The sequence below is a fragment of the Giraffa tippelskirchi genome, chromosome 13, assembly GCF_054371585.1.
Source record: "Giraffa tippelskirchi isolate mGirTip1 chromosome 13, T2T-mGirTip1v1.2.pri, whole genome shotgun sequence".
Classification (NCBI taxonomy): domain Eukaryota; kingdom Metazoa; phylum Chordata; class Mammalia; order Artiodactyla; family Giraffidae; genus Giraffa; species Giraffa tippelskirchi.
This window is the reverse complement of record NC_137287.1, coordinates 52,107,501-52,126,251: the sequence shown is the minus strand read 5'-3', so window position 1 is coordinate 52,126,251 and position 18,751 is coordinate 52,107,501. Positions and strand designations below refer to the sequence as shown.

The window sequence follows — 18,751 nt, the reverse complement described above, 5'->3', positions numbered from 1 at the left end:
AATGATCCATAGTAACTCTGGGTGAACAGTGAGGGAGTAACAGTAGAAATAATGGGTATAAAGTGCCTAGCACAGGTCTGCTTTCCATTAGTGATGGCTATTCTAGTAACTATCACAAGCAGGATCATGATATGGTACACGTTGTCCTAATTCATTGAAAGGTCATGGAAAGCTTAGAATCATTCAAAGAACACTTAGAACCAAGGAGAAGGCCAGCATCTCTAACTGGCAGGAGGTGGTTAAGCTTTGTTAATATCTGATTGTGAGAATAGCCAGGGCTCTACCTCCTACTGGAATTAGGTCATTCCCTGGATAATCTCTTAAAACCATGATTGGGAGATGAATTAGAAGCAGAACAGCAGCCTCCTTTCCCTGGAGAGGCTCCCCGTCACTGAAATGTTCCTGTCACATGTATGACCCAGGTCAGAGGTGGTTTTCCAGAGCCTGAGAGTCACTTGGGGGTATACACTGCAACAGTCACCTTGATTAACAGGGGAATTGTTCTGAGTTATTCCTGCAAATATGTGAAAACTTGTTTGCTTGCTAAATAATTTGCTTTGTTTGGGAGCAGCATCTCATAATCCTAATATGACTAAATAATATATCTTCACCTCACCCAAATATATCATCCCAGAATCTGCTCTGAGTCACCAAAATGCCATCCCTGTGGATTTGTTACCAGGACCATTTGGTCTATAGCATCGTGGTGAAATGTACGTGCTAGTCCTTCTACAGAGACATAGGAATTGTACGTTTGTTCCTAAAATGCCTTCAGAAATACAGAAGTTGCTGGGAAAGGAGTGAGGGAGGGAGCAGAATCTGACATGCTAGTGGTGGATGGTTGCGTGATGGGGGCACTCGTTACTTGGCAGTGCTTCTATTTTGACAAAACGAACCATGTCCTGGATTCAGGTGCTATGTTGTTGCCTGTGCTTCACTTCCTCCCATGATTCAGAGAGTCCCAATCATTCTTTCCTGCTGGATATGCAAAGAGACTGAGTAGAAGGGGTATGTGGGTCATGACCCTTCTCTGCAGTTTTCCTGCTGTAGAGTTATCAATCATTTTCCAACTTGGTCATCTCTCTAAATTCTTTTTTCCTAGTAACTTGTGTTGGTTTTATTGAGTTCAGAAAATTACCTAGTTATATTCAGACCAAATAGATGATTACATTGATGTGTTGAACCTTCAGAATCATTTGTACATATATGCATTCATTATCATGTGGAATTCCTTAATCTCCATGCAGAAAAATGCTTTCACTGATTTTTTTTTTCTCAAAAATACTATCATTACTCCTGTTGGTTTTCAGTCTCTCAGTCGTGTCCTACTCTTTGCGACCCCATGGACTGCAGCACGCCAGGCTTCCCTGTCCTTCACTATCTCCTGGAGTTTTCTCAAACTCATGGCCATTGAGTCGATGATGCTATCCAACCATCGTATTCTCTGTCACTCCCTTCTCCTCTTGCCCTTCTCCTGAGATAAATTATTTGAGATTTCTTCCCATAACCATCCTAGTGATCTCTTGCACAATAGAATAGGTTAGGAACGTTCCTCGAACTTGCTCTCTTTGGCTCCTCTCTTTGTGACATGTGCTTCTGCTATTTTCTCTTAGAGATCACTCAGCTTTACTCCCCATCGCTTGACCTCCTCTCACTTCTCTCCTACCTTTGGGTTCCCTGCTCTGCTTCCAACTCTGACAGGTACTACTAATCAGCTTGGCACACCCTGTAGTATAAAGACAGAGTCATGCAGAGTGGAGTCAGAATACAAATTCACCTGAATTTTCTAGCGTATAAAACCATAATAGCTGTATTTTGATCCAGAAGAAGAATCTTGAGTGCATATGGTCAAGTGTTCTCTCTCTACAAAACTGTTTTTAAAATAGACTGCAAATGGTTCTTTACCTTGCCCAAGTCTATGTAGTTTGTTAATGTCAGAATCTCTTTTTATTCTTTCTGGAAGCAGCACAGTGTCTCTAATCTTTTCCCCTTTCCCTCTTTTGGAAATTAGAACTCATTTTGTTGAAGGAAGAAATGTTGCCGTCATTACAACTTTGAATGACTGAATATTATAAATATTTAAGTATTTAACTTTAAATATCTAACTAAAGTATTAAACATCAAATTTTAAAAATCAAATGTTTTCTAAAATTATGTGCATGTTTTATACTGTGGACTTTTTGGATATAGAGTTTTGTTTTCATTATTCTGTTTGAAATATCATAGACCATAGTATACTTTAATTTGACCCACTGCAGTGCAATGCCAATAATGAAATGATTAGTGATTTCAAACCACTAATTGGCATCTGATATAAATGGTAATGCTACCCATAAACCAGCACATCATAGGCATAATTATTTGAAAAAAACCCTGGTTAATACCCATTCCATCAGCTCCAACTCCCAATAATTTAGGCCAGTTTTATTTCTTACAAAATGTTTAACTGAGAGAATATCAATACAAAAAACTTAGCACCTTCAATAAAACATGCTTTTCTCAACTCTTTCCTCTATCTTTCACAGGCAGATTCTGTAGTGAAAGTCTCTCAGGGCTTTGTCTGAAAGATATTATTTTGCATTTTTTAAGGTGATTTTGCTGGGTAAAAATTCAAGGTTGATGGTGATTGTCTTGCAGTGTTTTAGAGATATTTTCCCATAGTCCTATCAATTCTGCAGTTGTTAAGAATTCATTTCTCAGCCTAATTATTGTATATTTTTAGGTTATTTGTTTTTTCTTTCCAGCTGTCTTGACAATCTAGTCTTTAGCTTTAGTGTTCCTCAGTTTCACTGTGATGTGCCTCAGTGTGGGTTTCTCTTTATTCTTCTTATGATTTGCTGAGCTTCTTGGACATGAAAATGGGCATCTTTCATTAGTTCTGAAAAATTTTCACCTATTATCTCACCAAATGTTAGATCTCCACTACCTTCTATTCTTTCTTTGCCCTTCATGACTCTTAACCTGCATTGCTTTTTTTTTTTCCTGTGTCACTGTCTCTCCTTGATGGTTTGTTTTCCAAGTTTGTCATCCAACTTCCTAATTTCTATTCAACTTTCTTTAATCTGGTGTTTAACTGTTTGCTGAGTTTCTCATTTCAGTTATTATGGTTTTCCTTCTTACAAGTTTTATTTGGTCCCTTTTTAAATATACCTGGTCAATCTTTATTTAGTTAACACAGAAAGTATCTTTTAAGATAATCTGTATCTGTATCTGAAATTTCAGTATCTCCAAACTGTATGTCAAATTCTACAGTTTATGTTTTCTGTAGACTCATGCCTGTGTTGATTTCCTTGTTTATTTTGTCTTTTTTATTGACATGTTTATTGGATTTTTTTGTGGAAATTTTTTGAAGTTGAAATAAAAGCTTATTTATTTATATTTTGCTTTCTGCGAGGCCTGAAGATACTGCCAATTTAGGAATACCTTAAACTACATATTTGGCTTAAAGTTTTCTTTTTTGTTTTGTTTGCTATTTGTCTTTAAGCCCATGTCAGTGCACACATAAGGTTAGGAAATCTCAACAGAGACTTCTTTCTTCCTTTTTTCTTCTCCAACCACTGCTAAAACTGAGACAGGCATATTTCCCACTATTTTCATAACAAAGCACTCTCTTTCATGTTTCACTTCATATGTGTGGTTCATTCAAACCCAGGTCTGGCTGCCTGTTGTTGTTGTCCAGTTGCCAAGACGTGTCTGACTCTTTGCGACCCCATGGACTGCACCAGGCTCCTCTGTCCTCCACTTTTTTCTGGAGTTTGCTCAAATTCATTGAATCAGTGATGCTATCTAACCATGTCATCCTCTGCCACCCCTTTCTCCTTTTGCCTTCAATCTTTCCCAGCATCAAGGTCTTTTCCAGTGAGGTGGCTCTTTGCATTAGTTAAAGCTTTGCATTAGGTGGTTGAAGCTTCAGCTTCAGCGTCAGTCCTTCCAGGGAATATTCAGGACTGATCTCCTTTAGGATTGACTGATTTGATCTCCTTGCAGTCCAAGAGACTCTCAAGAGTCTTCTCCAACACCACAGTTCAAAAGCATCAATTCTTCAGAGCTCAGTCTTCTTTATGGTCCAGCTCTCACATCCTTACATGACTATTGGAAAAACCATACTTTTGAGTATACAGACCTTTGTCGGCAAAGTGATATCTCTGCTTTTCAATATGCTGTCTAGGTTTGTCATAGCTTTCCTTCCAAGCAACAGTCATCTTTTAATTTCATGGGTGCAGTCACCGTCCACAGTGATTTTGGACCCCAAGAAAATATTAATAAAATCTGTCACTGCTTCCATTTCTAGTTCTGGCCCAAGTTTCTCAGTGAGTATTTCTGTGACCACCAACATCATCTGGGAACTTGATAGAAGTACAGATTCTCAGGCCCCACCCAGACCTACTGAATCAGAAACTCTGAGGTAGGATCCAGTAATTCATGTTTTTGAGAGCCCTCTTGGTATTCCAGTGCATGCTCAAGTCTGAGAACCACAGTTCTAGGGTCTAGACCATCTGAGATTGGTAGATGCCTCAAAGCAAACAATAATTCCAGTGCTTGCTTACAAACCTTGATTCAGTATTGTTCATCATTTCTGGCTTCTCAGAAGTTCATTATCAAAGAACCAGCTCAGCCATGTATTCCAAGAATCAGATTGGATAGATAGGGCAATAAATAGATTAGAACCTGATAGATAGGTAAGTAGGTAGATAGATGATACATAAATAGTAGGTAGTATATGCATACAAATATGCACATAAAATACATACCTATGTAGCTCTGTATATATTTATATGTGTGTGCTATGTGCTCAGTTGTTCAGTCATGTCCAACTCTTTGCGACCCTATGGACTGTAGTCCACCAGACTCTTTTGTCCATGGGATTCTCCAGTCAGCAGTACTGGAGTAGGTTGCCATTTCCTCCTCCAGGGGATCTTCCTGACTCAGGGATTGAACCTGTGTCTCCTTGGTCTCCTGCATTGACAGGCAGATTCTTTACCACTGAGCCACCTGGGAAGCCCCAAGTATGTACATACATATCCACAGATACAATATGGTCCAGGAAGATATATATATATATATATACACACACATGTATCTCAAAGTGACCTCAGAAATCAATAGGAGGAGTGGAGAAGGGGGAGGGGCAGACTTTGCAGAGTTTAATATTCAGCTTTCTAAATTTATGTGTAATTGAAATATATATGTATATATAAAGATTTACTTAATGTCTATAAAAAAGCCTTTTTCATTAAAAACTAAAGAGACTTTATGTTTCTAAAATTCTGTAGCAAGCTTAGAATAGTAATTTTCTCCATACATTCATTTCCAGAGCCTTCAGTGGTTTTTGGTATTGAATGCTATTTTTCCATCATATTTTTTACAGAAAGCATTAGCACTTTGACTCTCGCTGTACAGTTGCCTCAACATAGAATTCAGCAAGCCTGCATGTGATGCCCGTTCTTTAGGAGCCCGAGCCCTGGCAATGCTTACTCAAGCAGCCTGATACTGCACTTTAAAATATTAATGATCTCTTTTGTCAGATGAAATTATATGTGGAAACATTTTGGAAACTAGGAAGTACTCGACAAGTTTTGAAGGATCTAATGTTGCTATTAGAAGTATCATTATTATTATTTTTACTAAAGTAAATTTTTCTGAATATATGAACCACGGGTAGAATGCACTTTGTATTCCCTGAGAGGCAGCATTTTCTCTCTGCCCTCTTATTTTCTCTGCATATGAAAATATCATGTGACAAACTGTTTTATGAGTGGCTGGACAGAACAAACACTCTCTCTTTCAGGATGCCACGAAGCACTTCATGCATTATATTCATAAGCATGATCTTTAATTTAATTTTTTTTGACAAGTGCACTGAAGGGTAAAATCAGGCAGTCATAATTTTGACTTCGCCATCACTCAAACGAGCTCAATGATTGACCAGATTTTAAAACTAAAATAAGAAAGAAAAAAGCAAGAATGAGGAAAAACAACTTTCTCGTGAAGGAAAGCTTTGTTTTATCCTCTAGACCTTAAAATACTATGAATTAAAGCAAAATGTAAATTTCCATGGTAAAATGCAGAATAGAAGAAAAGCCTGTATCACCATCTTGCTTTAATTATATTCTATGTTCTGCTTAATTTCAGGGCCACTCTGAGCTATCTCCCTGCCACAGGTTAGGAGAAGGATCCAAGGGTCTGTTTTATTTTCAGTCGTGCTCTCCACATTCACTCGTTAAACAGAACTGAGGTTAGGACCTTGGAGTCCTTTTTCAGCCAGCCCTAGCATTCTGAATGGGGCTTAGAAGATGTGAGTATTAAGGTATTTTCCATGGTGAGAAGGACCGAAACTACCTGCAGAGTAGCCATAGTCCTTTGGGGCCCAGGATGACTCATGTGTGCCTGTTGTCCTTGACCCTGTTGGTGCCTGGCCCCTGTCACTGTTAGGGATGTCCTTCCTGGCTTGGTGACAACATATGGACCCACCTACTCATAGAGACGAACAATTCAGCCCGAGTGTGGACAAAGCTCTCGGGGTCCAAGTTCTGCTTCCCTTCTTGGGCAGATTTTCTCATATTTAGATCAGAGGCAGCTTCCTCATATTAAATGGTTGGTAAAAACATACCTTATGGGACTGTGTGGTGAGATTTCAACAAGACGATCTCCGAAAGCCACCTGGCCCAGTCTCTGCACAGAGGGGGGGCCAGTCAGTCCAAGCGTATTGAATTTGAAATGGGAAGAGCCCCCTGCCATCCAAAATTCACCTGCTTTGTTTATTAACGTGTGAAATTCCTCTTACTATGAACAGAATAGTTCTGCAAACAGAGATAAGGCTTTCAAATGCATCAACTGGGTCTCAGTCTCTGACTCACAGGACATGGGGTGCCTAAGAATTTGCATTTCTAGTAATTCTCCAGATGAGGCTGGTCCCCTGGCCCAGTACCCCACTTTGAGAATCTCTTCTGGGACATTGTGGCTCACTGTGAGAATGATGGCTTTTTCTCTGAATGAAGGGAGAGTGGAACTTTTTAGGCAGTGAAGGGACCTGATCTTACATTTTAAAGGCAGTCTTCGGATTGCTGTGTTGATCAAGGACAGTAGGGAACTAAGGGCAGAGGCAGGGAGACAGTGGTTTGGAGCAGGAAATCCCAGTGGCTTGTTCCAAGGAGCAGTGAAGGAAAAGAGTGAGGCTTGGTCTGACTGTGGACCTATCTGAAAGGTAAAGCCAGCAGAGTTCACTAACATGGGATATGGGGCCTGAGAAAAAGACAGGCTCAGGGGAGAATCTTTTTAGCTTCTCTGCAACTACTAAATCCGGAATAGAAGTCATGCCCTGCTTATACTTAATTCTGACTTTCTGGGAAAAAAAGAGTTCCTCCCATGCATGTCCTCCATCCTGTCTGGCCAGCTAGTTTTTGCTCCCCCCACCTTCCCTGGTGGCTCAGAAAGTAAAGAATCCGCCTCCAATGCGGGAGACCTGGATTCAGTCCCTTGGTCAGAAAGATCCCCTGGAGAGGGCATGGCAACCCACTCCAGTATTCTTGCCTGGAGAATCCATGGACAGAGGAGTCTGGCAGGCTATAGTCCATGGGATCACAAAAAGTCTGACATGACTGAGGGACTAACACTGTCATACTTTCAAAGTATCTTTAAGTCTTATAGGTGTCTGTGAGTAATTGAGGCCAATTGTGTTTCACTATTTGTCTATTTGGATTTCCAAAACTGAGGGTAAAGAATGCATCATTCAGGTGCATTTGTCTTTCTTGAGTTGAAAACTCAGACTCTGGGTTTATAGAGCTACATGAGTTGTTTATTTTTGATTCTGGCACCATGCCGATAGGACGTTTGACAGTTTGTAATAGTGTATATTAATTTTTCATCAGAGAAAGGTTTTGTTTTGTCTTTAAGGAGAAATGTTGCGTTTGAACAGATCAGATTTTCACAGTAGGATTTTGCCATTATATTTCAAACTTTCAATTTTCTGGTGTAACTAAGCTGCGCTTTCCTACTGTCCCGGAGAGAGCCTGAAAGCCATCTGCCTCTTCTAGAGTCACCCAGACATGCGCCACACTCTCCTAAGGCTTTGCTGTGCTCCTCTGACTCCTGTCACTTTGGAGCCATCAGAGGTAGTCTTTGAGCAGGTTTGCCAAGTATAGGGAAAAGAATGTTTTTCTTCTTGAGCTGTCTGAAAACAAGTTGCAGATCCGGTGTCCCAACTGCCCCCCACCCCTGCCAGTGTCACTGCGTATTTTCTACAGACGTGGTCAGTGATCCTACAGAGCACCATAAAAAAGATTAAAAGCAGAAAATGAACATGGATACTACCTTTAATTTTCAGACCCCTTTTAAGTGTCACCAGTCTCCTCGATAATGTCCTTTGTTTTATTCTGTTGTCACGTCCCCACTCCTCTCTGGTTTGGAAGAGTTCCACAGCCTCCTTGCAGTTGGACTAACTCTGATCCTTTCGATGCTTGCAGGCCAGTCACATTGTAGGATGTTTCCAGTTTAGTTTTGTCTGATGATTTCTCATGACTGGATTCAAGTCATGCCTCTTTGCAGAGTGTTCACAGAAGTGAGGTCGTGTTCTCATGGCTGATTTAGGAAAAGGCACCCTTGATTCCAATTCAATCCATTACCAATAATGTTCCCTTTGATTATTTGATGAAAATGGTATCTCTAGGACTCCTCAACTGTACAGATACTCTCTTCTCCATTTGTAATTAATGCATATCTTGTTGGGGGCGGGGAGGATGGCGGTTGAAACTAGGTCAATATCCTGTCCTTCATCAGTCTTACAAATTATTCATTTATTTGCTTACACCATACGGTCTTATAGTTTCCTATTCTACTTAATGGATTATAATCCATTACCATCAGGGATCCCTTCAGGGTGGCTTCTGTGTTCTTTTAACATGCACCCATCATGTTTGAGGTCTTCCTAGATTCCCAGCATAACCAGATACTAAAGCTCATTTTATACTTTCCCTGTCCCAGCCCTGACAGCAGTCATTTCTTCAATGAGCTATGGTTCCACTTAATGGTCAATAATATTTAGAAACCAAATCTGAGTGCGAGATACATGGATCACAAGTTGAGAAACATGATCTAAAATAGGATGACCAGACGATTGTGATGGTTAAATATGAGGATCAACCTGGCAGGATCAAGGCTCCTCGATGACTTCTTCCAGTTGCCAGAATGGTCTTCCCATAGACCTTCCATTACACCTGTGACCAAGAGAATAAATTGCCCAACTTTGGTTAAACCATCCAACATGCAACCCAGTGTGGTTACAGAAGAGTGGTTACATAGCTAGCAGTGTTTTAGAAAGCAGGAGGTCTTTGGTAATCATGATACTACAAAAGGACAACTGTTTTGGGTTGATTATTGATCAACTGCCTAAGCCAGTTTGACCAGACTGCCTAAGCAGCTGTGGTTACCCATCAGAACCATCTGGGGAGATTTTTAAATGCCTGTTCCTGTGTCCCACCCCAGACTAGTGAAGTTCAACCTCTGACCGAAGAGCATAGGCAACTGTATTTGTTTAAGCACCTTGGTTGAATCTAGTTTGCAGTCAAGGTTGAGAATCACAGGGTTAAGTCCCCTGTTTCCTAGGAATCCAGCTCAGCCCCATTCATTCTCTCAACCCCAAGAGTAATCATCTTGCCTATTCAGCGTGCACTTGAGGGAGCAGCATGAACACTTCCAGATCATTGAGGGGCCAGTGAGTAAAGACTTAAATGTGTACTTATTCTGTTCTGGACATCGTTCTAAGCACATCACATTGATGATCTCAGTCTACCTTTATAACTATAATATTGAGCATATGCTGTAAATAGCCCGATTTTACAGGTCAGGAGACTGAGGTGTAGAGAAGTAACCATTTTGCAGAATGTCCCTTGGCTAGGACCTCCGGGAATTTAGGTCTAGAAATAAGTTAGCTTGATACCCAACCATAGGCCAGTGCTTCTCAAACTTTGGGTTTAGAGCCTAAAATGCTTTGGGTTCTCAATGGGTTTTTGGTTTCAGAATCACCTGGAGACTGTGGAAAAAAAAAACACTGAGGCCCAGGCTCATTGAAGGAGGGGAAGGAGTGAGCCTCTAAGTTTTTCCCAAGGGTTTCTTCACAGCACGAGAAAATTGCAAGAGAAGAGAGCGTGATGGCTAGAGAAAGGTCCAAAACAGAGGAGACGGGCAAATAGGAAAGAACCAAAGGGCTCAAGTTATGGGGAGGTTGACATTAAGTGTAAGTGTGGACTGAGGGCCATATTAGGAAGAATTTCAAAAACAAGCAGTTTCAACATTTGGTTTCCTTAGTGTCAAGCAGCCATGTGGGCTTTTTTTTCACCGGCAAAGTGACACATGCTCCTTGGGTGACCTTAATATGTAACACAAAGTGATGCTCTCTGTATTAAAACTACATCCGCAAACATAGACCTGACAGAATTTTTACTGAGACATTTTTTTATTTAAAAGTCATGGCATAATGCATGTGGTGGAGTGGAGCCACATGGTCAGAAGATACCCATCACCACAATTTCTAGTCAAAGCTCATTGCACTACCAAATACAGAGACTAAGCATGTGCTTTGTATATCAGTAAAGCAGGGGCATCAAAAGCAAGTGACAAAAGCTCAACTTTGATTGATTACTAAAAATATTATAATCAGATCATTTAAAGAGAAATTTTCTTTTGGAGCACCTTTAAAGATTGGGTCAGGTGAAAAATATATATATTTTGGTATGAGGGTGGAACTCCATACCAAACTATATTTGGTATTTAGAATGTCTGATAGACTTAATCCAACCCTTTTGTCAAATTTGGCTTGTTCATCATATAATAGCAGATTAGCAAAGGGTAATATACACATGTAGGTATATTATATATACATGTAGGTATATATATATACATGTGTAGGTATACACATGTAGCCTTTAAACAATCTACTCATTTTTTTAAAAATATTGAAATATATCCAGAACAAGGGTAATTTTACACTGAGGACAGGTCTTGCTGTCATTGTGGATGGTCATTTTGCTAATTCTCCTCCTTGGTGGTTCTGCTGGGTGGGTAATTTCCCTGGATTAGCTGTTGTCACTGCCATCTGTTCCCAACACAGATGCAGTACAGAGGTTTAAAGGGTAGAGATCAGGGAGAATTTCGATAAACCCTGCATGTTCAATCACCAGGGACCTTCATTGACCAGGCTCCCTCATCCTGGAGCTTTGGGTTGGTTAAGCCAGCACTTCTCAAGTGATTTTTCAGTATTGTGATCCCTGTGAGAGCTGTTTTAGGCATTTTGAACTTATGCTGTCCCCCAACCACGAAATTTTAAGGCCACAAATATGCTGTGTATCTGTTTATAAACTGTGGCCTTTTGGAGGGGACTTTTTGTCCTGCCAAGAGCAAATGTTTGCCTCATATTAAGAAACCATGGGCTAGACCAGTGGAAGACATTCGCAGGAGGTTGGAGTTGGGGCTAAATTTCTAAGACATTTGTGCTCCTGGACCCTTGCCAGCCTGAAGTCGCTGTGTTCCTCCAGCCGAGGCCACCCCACCTGTGGCTGGTCCTCTCCTTCTCTGGCTGTTGCTTGGTTTCTGTCAACCAGCTGGTAATGGCTACCCTCCATCACTGGCCTGTGGACCGTCACTATCCTTTATTGCTGCCCTTGCTTCTTCCCACATCTTTGAAAAATGTCTTTCTCTAAACTCTTCACACCCCTTTTTGTTTGCTTGTTTTGTTTATTAATTTTTATTGGAGTATAGCTGCTTTACAGTGTAGTGTTAGTCTCTACTGTCTGGCAGAGTGGATCAGCTGTGCGTATACATATACCACCAGAACATTAAGCAGAGTTCTCTGAGCTATACAGTAGGTTCTCGTTAGCTCATCTATTCGACACATGTGTCAACACATGTAGTGTATGTATGTCAGTCTCAATCTCTCAATTCCTCCCACCCCTCTACCCCCACTGGTGTCCAGATTTGTGTTCTTGTAACACCCTTCTGAATGTGTCCCTGCTTCCTGCTAGGACCACGGCTGGTCTCTTCCAGTTGGAACCCCTTTACCTTCTGCGACCAAACCTCCAAGACAGTGTCGCTTCACCTGCTTCCAGTCTTCACTCCTTTCTCTTTCCCTCCCCCTGTTCTCTTGCTTTTCTTTCGTTCTTTACTTGGTATAACTGTTTAGTAATACACCTTTGTGGTGGTGGCTTGGTTTTCTTCATCCCTTCATTTTTCCCCTTCCTGTTGCTTTTTCAGTGACCTTGCATGTGATTTTGCATTTGGCTATTAACCTATGTAGACTTAAGCCCTTACATGCCTGAAGTTTCTTTCTTTTGCAAACACCCAAGTCACCCTGATAAGCAGGCCCCTGAATATTTTCTCCCCATAAGTTAGTGCTGTTACCAGGAGGGAATAATGTCTGTTCCAGGGACAATTCCTGCATTACAAATTACCCAAAAGTTAATTGGGTTTAGAATAATGACATTTATTTTGCCCACAAATTGACCCATTGAGGGGGCTCAGCGGGCAGTTTATTTCTAGCTGACCCAGCATCAGCTGGAGCACCTCAGAAATGAGGAGATGGTACCATCCAGATTATTGGCTCACTCACTTGTCTGAGTCCCGGGCTGGGGAGAAGGCTGGAAGTTGAAGGCTGGAATAACAGGGGCTCCTTGGGCCTCTCTATAGCTCGATGTAATCTCTCTCCATGATCCCCCAGCATGAGGGGCCTCAGGCCGGCTGGCTCTCTGACACTGAGCCCCCAGGGTACCTCTCTCAAGGGCAGGAGCCAGCTGGAATCCACATTACCTTCCGTGGCCTTGCCTTAAAAGTCATGCGGTGTCATTCTGACCACATTCTATCAGTTGGGACAATTAACAGGTTCCAAGGGAGAGAACATAGACCCCACCTCTTGATAGAGAGTGTCAGTGTCACTCACGTTTTTTAAAAAAAGATGTGGAATGGGATATAGATAGGTGCAGTCACTTTTTGAGACCACAGTCTGCTTTAGTATCCATCATACACACATACATGCACACACACATATATAACTTCATTTTTCAAGTCTTGTGGAATGAGATTCCAAACAAAATATTAGGGATTACTAATGGGAAGCAAGCAGATAGGATAATATGAACATGGAATTCTCAATGTCTGCTTTATGTAATCAGGAGGCTTATGGTTCACGCGTGGGGAGATAAAGAATGGCTGCTGGTGGGGGAATAAACTCTGGGTTTCTGTCTGTGCAGATCAACCTTACCACGTCTCTGATCTCTGTCAAGTAAAGGGTTTAATCTCTGTGATCTGGACGGACTCTCCCAAAACCCCTTGTTCTATGAAAGGTTGAAGTTCCGTTACACCGTCATCTCCTCACTGTGCCTGTTTCTGCTTTAAAATTCCTCTCCTACACAATTTGCTGACTCTAAATTCTAACTGCCTTTGCTGAGCAGACAGTCACACTCTGCTGTCTATGCAGCTCTACTAAATCAAGTGTGAGCTTCATGTCCTCGATGGCACCAAGTGTTATTTCAAGAGTTATTCTTCCTTTGTGTATGAAAATTTGCATTTTGAATGTGTGCCATCAAAAGAGTAATAGGAAGCCGGGGATTGTACTGTAGCCAAGTCAAAGGAACTATATATATATAGTAGATAAATGTATAAAAAGCTGGCCCGGCTCTTCTCTAAGAGAGAGTTTTGATGTTTGATGAGGGCATAAGAGCACTAAATCCAAAGGGTGTGGATGTAAAAGAAATGGGAAATCGACTAAATGACAACCCCAGGATTGTCTGTGAGCAAAGCATTTGCACATGCAAGGTTACACTCAGGAAGTAACTCAGAAAGGGAAAAACAAATAGCATATGTTAACGCATATATATAGAATCCCGAAAAGTGGTACAGATGAACCTATTTGCAGGGCAGGAATAGAGACGCAGATATAGAGAATGGGCGTGTGGACCAGCAGGGGAAGGGGAGGGTGGGACGGACTGAGAGAGCAGCATTGACATGTATACACTACTGTGTGTGAAATAGCTTGTGGGAAGCTGCTGTACAGAACAGGGAGCTCAGCTCGGTCCCTGTGGTGACCTAGAGGGGTGGGTCGGGGTAGGGGTGAGAGGAAGGCCCAAGAGATACATGTATACATATATCTACACAAAGGATATATGTACACATATAGCTGATTCAGGGCTTCCCAGGTGGCACTAGTGGTAAAGAACCTGCCGGCCAATGCAGGAAACATGAGAGACTTGAGTTTGATCCCTGGGTGGGGAAGATCCCCTGGAGGAGGAAATGGCAACCCACTGCAGTATTCTTGCCTGGAGAATCCCATGGACAGAAGAGCCTGGAGGGCTACAGTCCATAAGGTTACAAACGAGTCAGACCCGACTGAAGCCACTTAGCACAGCATTGCACAGCTGATTCACTTTGTTGTATAGCAGAAGCTAACACAACGTGGTAAAGCAATTATAGTCCAATACTAATTTAAAAAAAAAAAAAAAAACAACGTACTCCACAGGCACTTTCTGATGATGATGGCAGCAGAGCTCAGCTGACACTCTGAACTGGGGAGACACTTTATGAGGCTGCTCCAACCAGCCCATGGACATTTGTAAGCCAGTAATTTTTCAGGCTCCCAGGGTGATGCTGTACGTGCAACCAAGCATGAGAACCGCAAACCACTCACCACATAGTTTGTCTGGGCCAAAAGTTTTATACTGAAGGACAGAAAGTCAAATTAAACTGGCTTAACCAAACCTGCATCTGAAAAGTCCAGGCAGTGTTTGATCAGAGAATCAGAGACATTAGGACGGGCCTCTCTCCCCATCTCTCTGGTCTGCCTTCATCCATGTTGGCTCCATTTCAGACGCCCTTCTCTTGGTAGGGTCAAGATGGCCATCAGCTAGACTTTTGTCTCCCTAGCGGAGAAAAAAAATGTGCTTCTTTCTCAACCACTCCAACAAAAGATCTGGAACCAAGTTTCATTGCTCTGTTTGGCCTGCCTTGGGGCAGTCCCAGACATGCAGTGCTCTGACTAGGCATAGGTTACAGGACAACTCAGGGACCCTGGGAGAGAGGAGGTCATTATGCTTAAAACTTACGGACCTGGAGCAGGGGAGGGGAGGTTTCCTAGAAGAAAGCAGGACAACTACTAGTGCAAAAAATGAATGGAGAGCATCTAGGTCTATCATTGTGAAATATTATGGATCCATGAATTGTTGTGTCTTTGTTTTCTAAAGGGCTTCCCTGATAGCTCAGTTGGTAACGAATCTACCTGCAATGCAGGAGACCTTGATTCGATTCCTGGGTCAGGAAGATCCGCTGGAGAAGGGATAGGCTACCCACTCCAGTATTCTTGGGCTTACCTCGTGGCTCAGCTGGTAAAGAATTTGCCTGCAATGTGGGAGACCTGTGTTCGATCCCTGGGTTGGGAAGATCCCCTGGAGAAGGGAACAGCTACCCACTCCAGTATTCTGGCCTGGAGAAGTCCATGGACTGTATAGTCCATGTTTTCTAAGACAGACAATATCAGTTAAGAGGACATAATGTTATGACCAGTAGTATGCTTTATTATAAATTTCCTTCTTTCCACTCTTGCTTGATGAGGAAAGGTCAAAATATAATCTTGAGGGAAGTATTGACATCGCTGAAAACCCCACCTGGAAGCCTGGCCGTGTGGAGTGAAGCTATAGATAAGGTGGACCCCACCGGCAGTAAGGGCTTCCCAGGTGGCACTAGTGGTAAAGAACCTGCCTGCCAATGCAGGAGACATAGGAGATGCAGGTTCAATCCCTGGGTTGGGAAGATCTCCTAGAGGAGAGCATGGCAACCCACTGCAATATTCTTGCCTGGAGAATCCCATGGACAGAGGAGGCTGGTAGGCTGCAGTCCACAGAGTCGCGAAGAGTTGGACATGACCAAAGGGACTTAGCACACACGCACCAAAGGTCAATGCCAAGGATGAGAAAGAAGTAGGGCATATGAAAGTGAACACAGCACAGATACAGAAAATGAAAGTCAATGCAGGAGGAGAAGTGATAAAACATCAGAAGGGGAAATAAAGGCAAGAAAAGGACAGACATATAGTGACTGGCTATGGTGGCTGGAAAGTGTCTCCGTGGGAAACATACTTGTAGAAAGAGATCCTGTGCCTTACAAGAATAGGACTTGAGAAAGTCAGCAGAGGGAATTGGAAGGCAGTGTGGAATCAGGCTTTTAAAATTTGTGTGTTCACTTTTTAAATGTCATTCTACATTTCCAAGTTATTTGACAGTGGGTCAAAAGAATGCTGAAAGCACTGTTTATGAGGGGCTTTATTTTAAATGGCAGCCCCAGGCAGAGGTGAAATTTGAGCTTCTGTTTACTCCCGGAAATTTCTGGGCTGGAATGTTAACCTTGTCTTTGGAAGCCTGATGTTTATATATCAGCAGCCACAGGGAATTGCCTCCCTCTCGCTGCTGCTCAGCTGCTACAGATTTTCTTATCTACCGTTCATTCAATTAGGGAAAGTTGGACCACATCATCTGCTTAGTTTTCTAATCACTTTACCAGCTCCATGTTTTAATAACCAGCGTCCTTCAGTGTTGTTTTTGCAGGTCAAGATTTCCTCAGTATGCATTTTAAAATAGAGGTCTTAGAAATCATGGAAAGAGCCACATTAAGGAGTTTAAGACCTGGATATTGAAATCCAGACATAGCTCTTAGGAGGCTGAGCCCTGAGGTTTTACTTTTCAGCTTATTCATTGATACCGTAAAAGGTTAGTTTTCAAATACTGTCACAAGGTAAGTTTTGAAGCTGTCTAGCTCACTGACCACAAAAATTAGTCACCTGTGAAACGTGATTAAAATATCCCCTCTCTTAACTACCACAAGACTCCTTCAGAGGAAGTTATCAGGGTATCAAGAGGATGCTTTGGAGAAGGCAATGGCACCCCACTCCAGTACTCTTGCCTGGAAAATCCCATGGATGGAGGAGCCTGGTAAGGCTGCAGTCCATGGGGTCGCTAGGAGTCGGACATGACTGAGTGACTTCACTTTCACTTTTCACTTTCATGCGTTAGAGAAGGAAATGGTAACCCACTCCATAATCTTGCCTGGAGAATCCCAGGGATGGGGGAGCCTGGTGGGCTGCCGTCTATGGGATCGCACAGAGTCGGTCACGACTGAAGCAACTTAGCAGCAGCAGCGAGAGGATGCTTACTGGGACAAAAAATGAAAACAAAGTCATGAAACAAAAGACAGTAATGATTTCACCTGAACCTGTGGTTAGAAATTTAATTAAATCCTAAGTTAAATATGCTGCTGCTGCTGCATCGCTTCAGTCGTGTCCGACTCTGTGCGACCCCATAGACAGCAGCCCACCAGGCTCCCCCATCCCTGAGATTCTCCAGGCAAGAATACTGGAGTGGGTTGCCATTTCCTTCTCCAGTGCATGAAAGGGAAAAGTGAAAGTGAAGTCGCTCAGTCGTGTCTGACTCTTAGCGACCCCATGGACTGCAGGCTACCAGGCTCTTCCGTCCATGGGATTTTCCAGGCAAGAGTACTGGAGTGGGGTGCCATTGCCTTCTCCGAAGTTAAATATAATTCTGCATAAAATTTAATTCTATGACAGTGAGTATTTTCATACAATAAGTTGAGAAAGTTTGCCTGGTCCACAGTCAGCTGGAGAGGCACCATGCAATGTGTCATGGCAGAAGGGCCACAGGCTTGGGTGTCAACTAGATCCCATTTGAATGCCATCTCCGCCACTCATTAGCTTGTCAACTTTAAGTCCCTCTAAGCCCCATTTTTTTCATCTGTGAAATGAAAAAATAACAATAGGGAGGGGAAAAATAATAATAAAAGGAAATAATAATCCTTACGTTCTGGGATTTGGGCAAGGATTTGAAATACATACAAAAGTTTTTTAGTCTCTAAGTTGTGTTTAACTCTGTGACCTTGTGGACTGTAGCCCGCCAGGCTCCTCTGTCCATTGGATTTCCCAGGCAAGAATACTGGAGTGGATTGCCATTTCCTTCTCCAGGGTATCTTCCCAACCCAGGGATCAAACTCAGGTCTCCTGCATTGCAGGTGAATTCCTTACCACTGAGTCATCAGGGAAACCCACTTCCCCCATGTATAAGAACACGTCTGAAGTCTGACATGTAAATATGTAGTAGGCACTCAGAAATGATAGCTGTCACCACTGTTATTAGTGTTACAATTAAGATTACTTCTTCTAGGTGATAGATATCCATTTTTTTTTCTCTGCACAAGATGAAATCCAAAACCCAAAATCCTTTTTTAAGTAGCCTGAGTATGAAATTGAAAACTGACTCAGCCCAGGAAAATCATATTGGGCACCGGGAGGGAGTCCTGCTAGTTCTCCAGAAAAAAGTACGGTCAAATTATTGTTTTCCTGCCACGTGTATCCTTTTCCTAAAGAGGTTTTGAACTTTTACTTTCCTCTGTGTAGAACACTCCTGGTCATTTATCTGTTGTTATCCCTTCAGTAAGTTTGCCATTATTTCGTCAACAGGTACCAGCAAAAAGAATCATAAGCCCTTATGAGCTAACAGTGAAGCTTCAGCCAAGAAAAGAAATAAAAAGCCAGTTTCCTGAATACTGTATCATACATAAGCTTGGAATGTACTTGTTTGTATCTTTCTTTTTAGTTTATAGAACACTCTTTGCTCTTTATGTTGAAAATACTGTCAATTATTACTGGCTGTTGCCCGCTTTTTCATCTTCAAAGTAATATATTTCTACTGTGAAACTTCAACTCTGGTCA

The 18,751-nt window shown here is 42.0% G+C and overlaps 1 protein-coding gene across 2 annotated transcripts in view; it reads left to right on the top strand.

Annotated features, from left to right (window-relative positions):
- The window catches only part of MACROD2 (mono-ADP ribosylhydrolase 2), a 2,278,672-nt gene that overhangs the window by 2,085,239 nt on the left and 174,682 nt on the right, over positions 1 to 18,751 (top strand). The gene's annotated exons all lie outside the window — the stretch shown is intronic.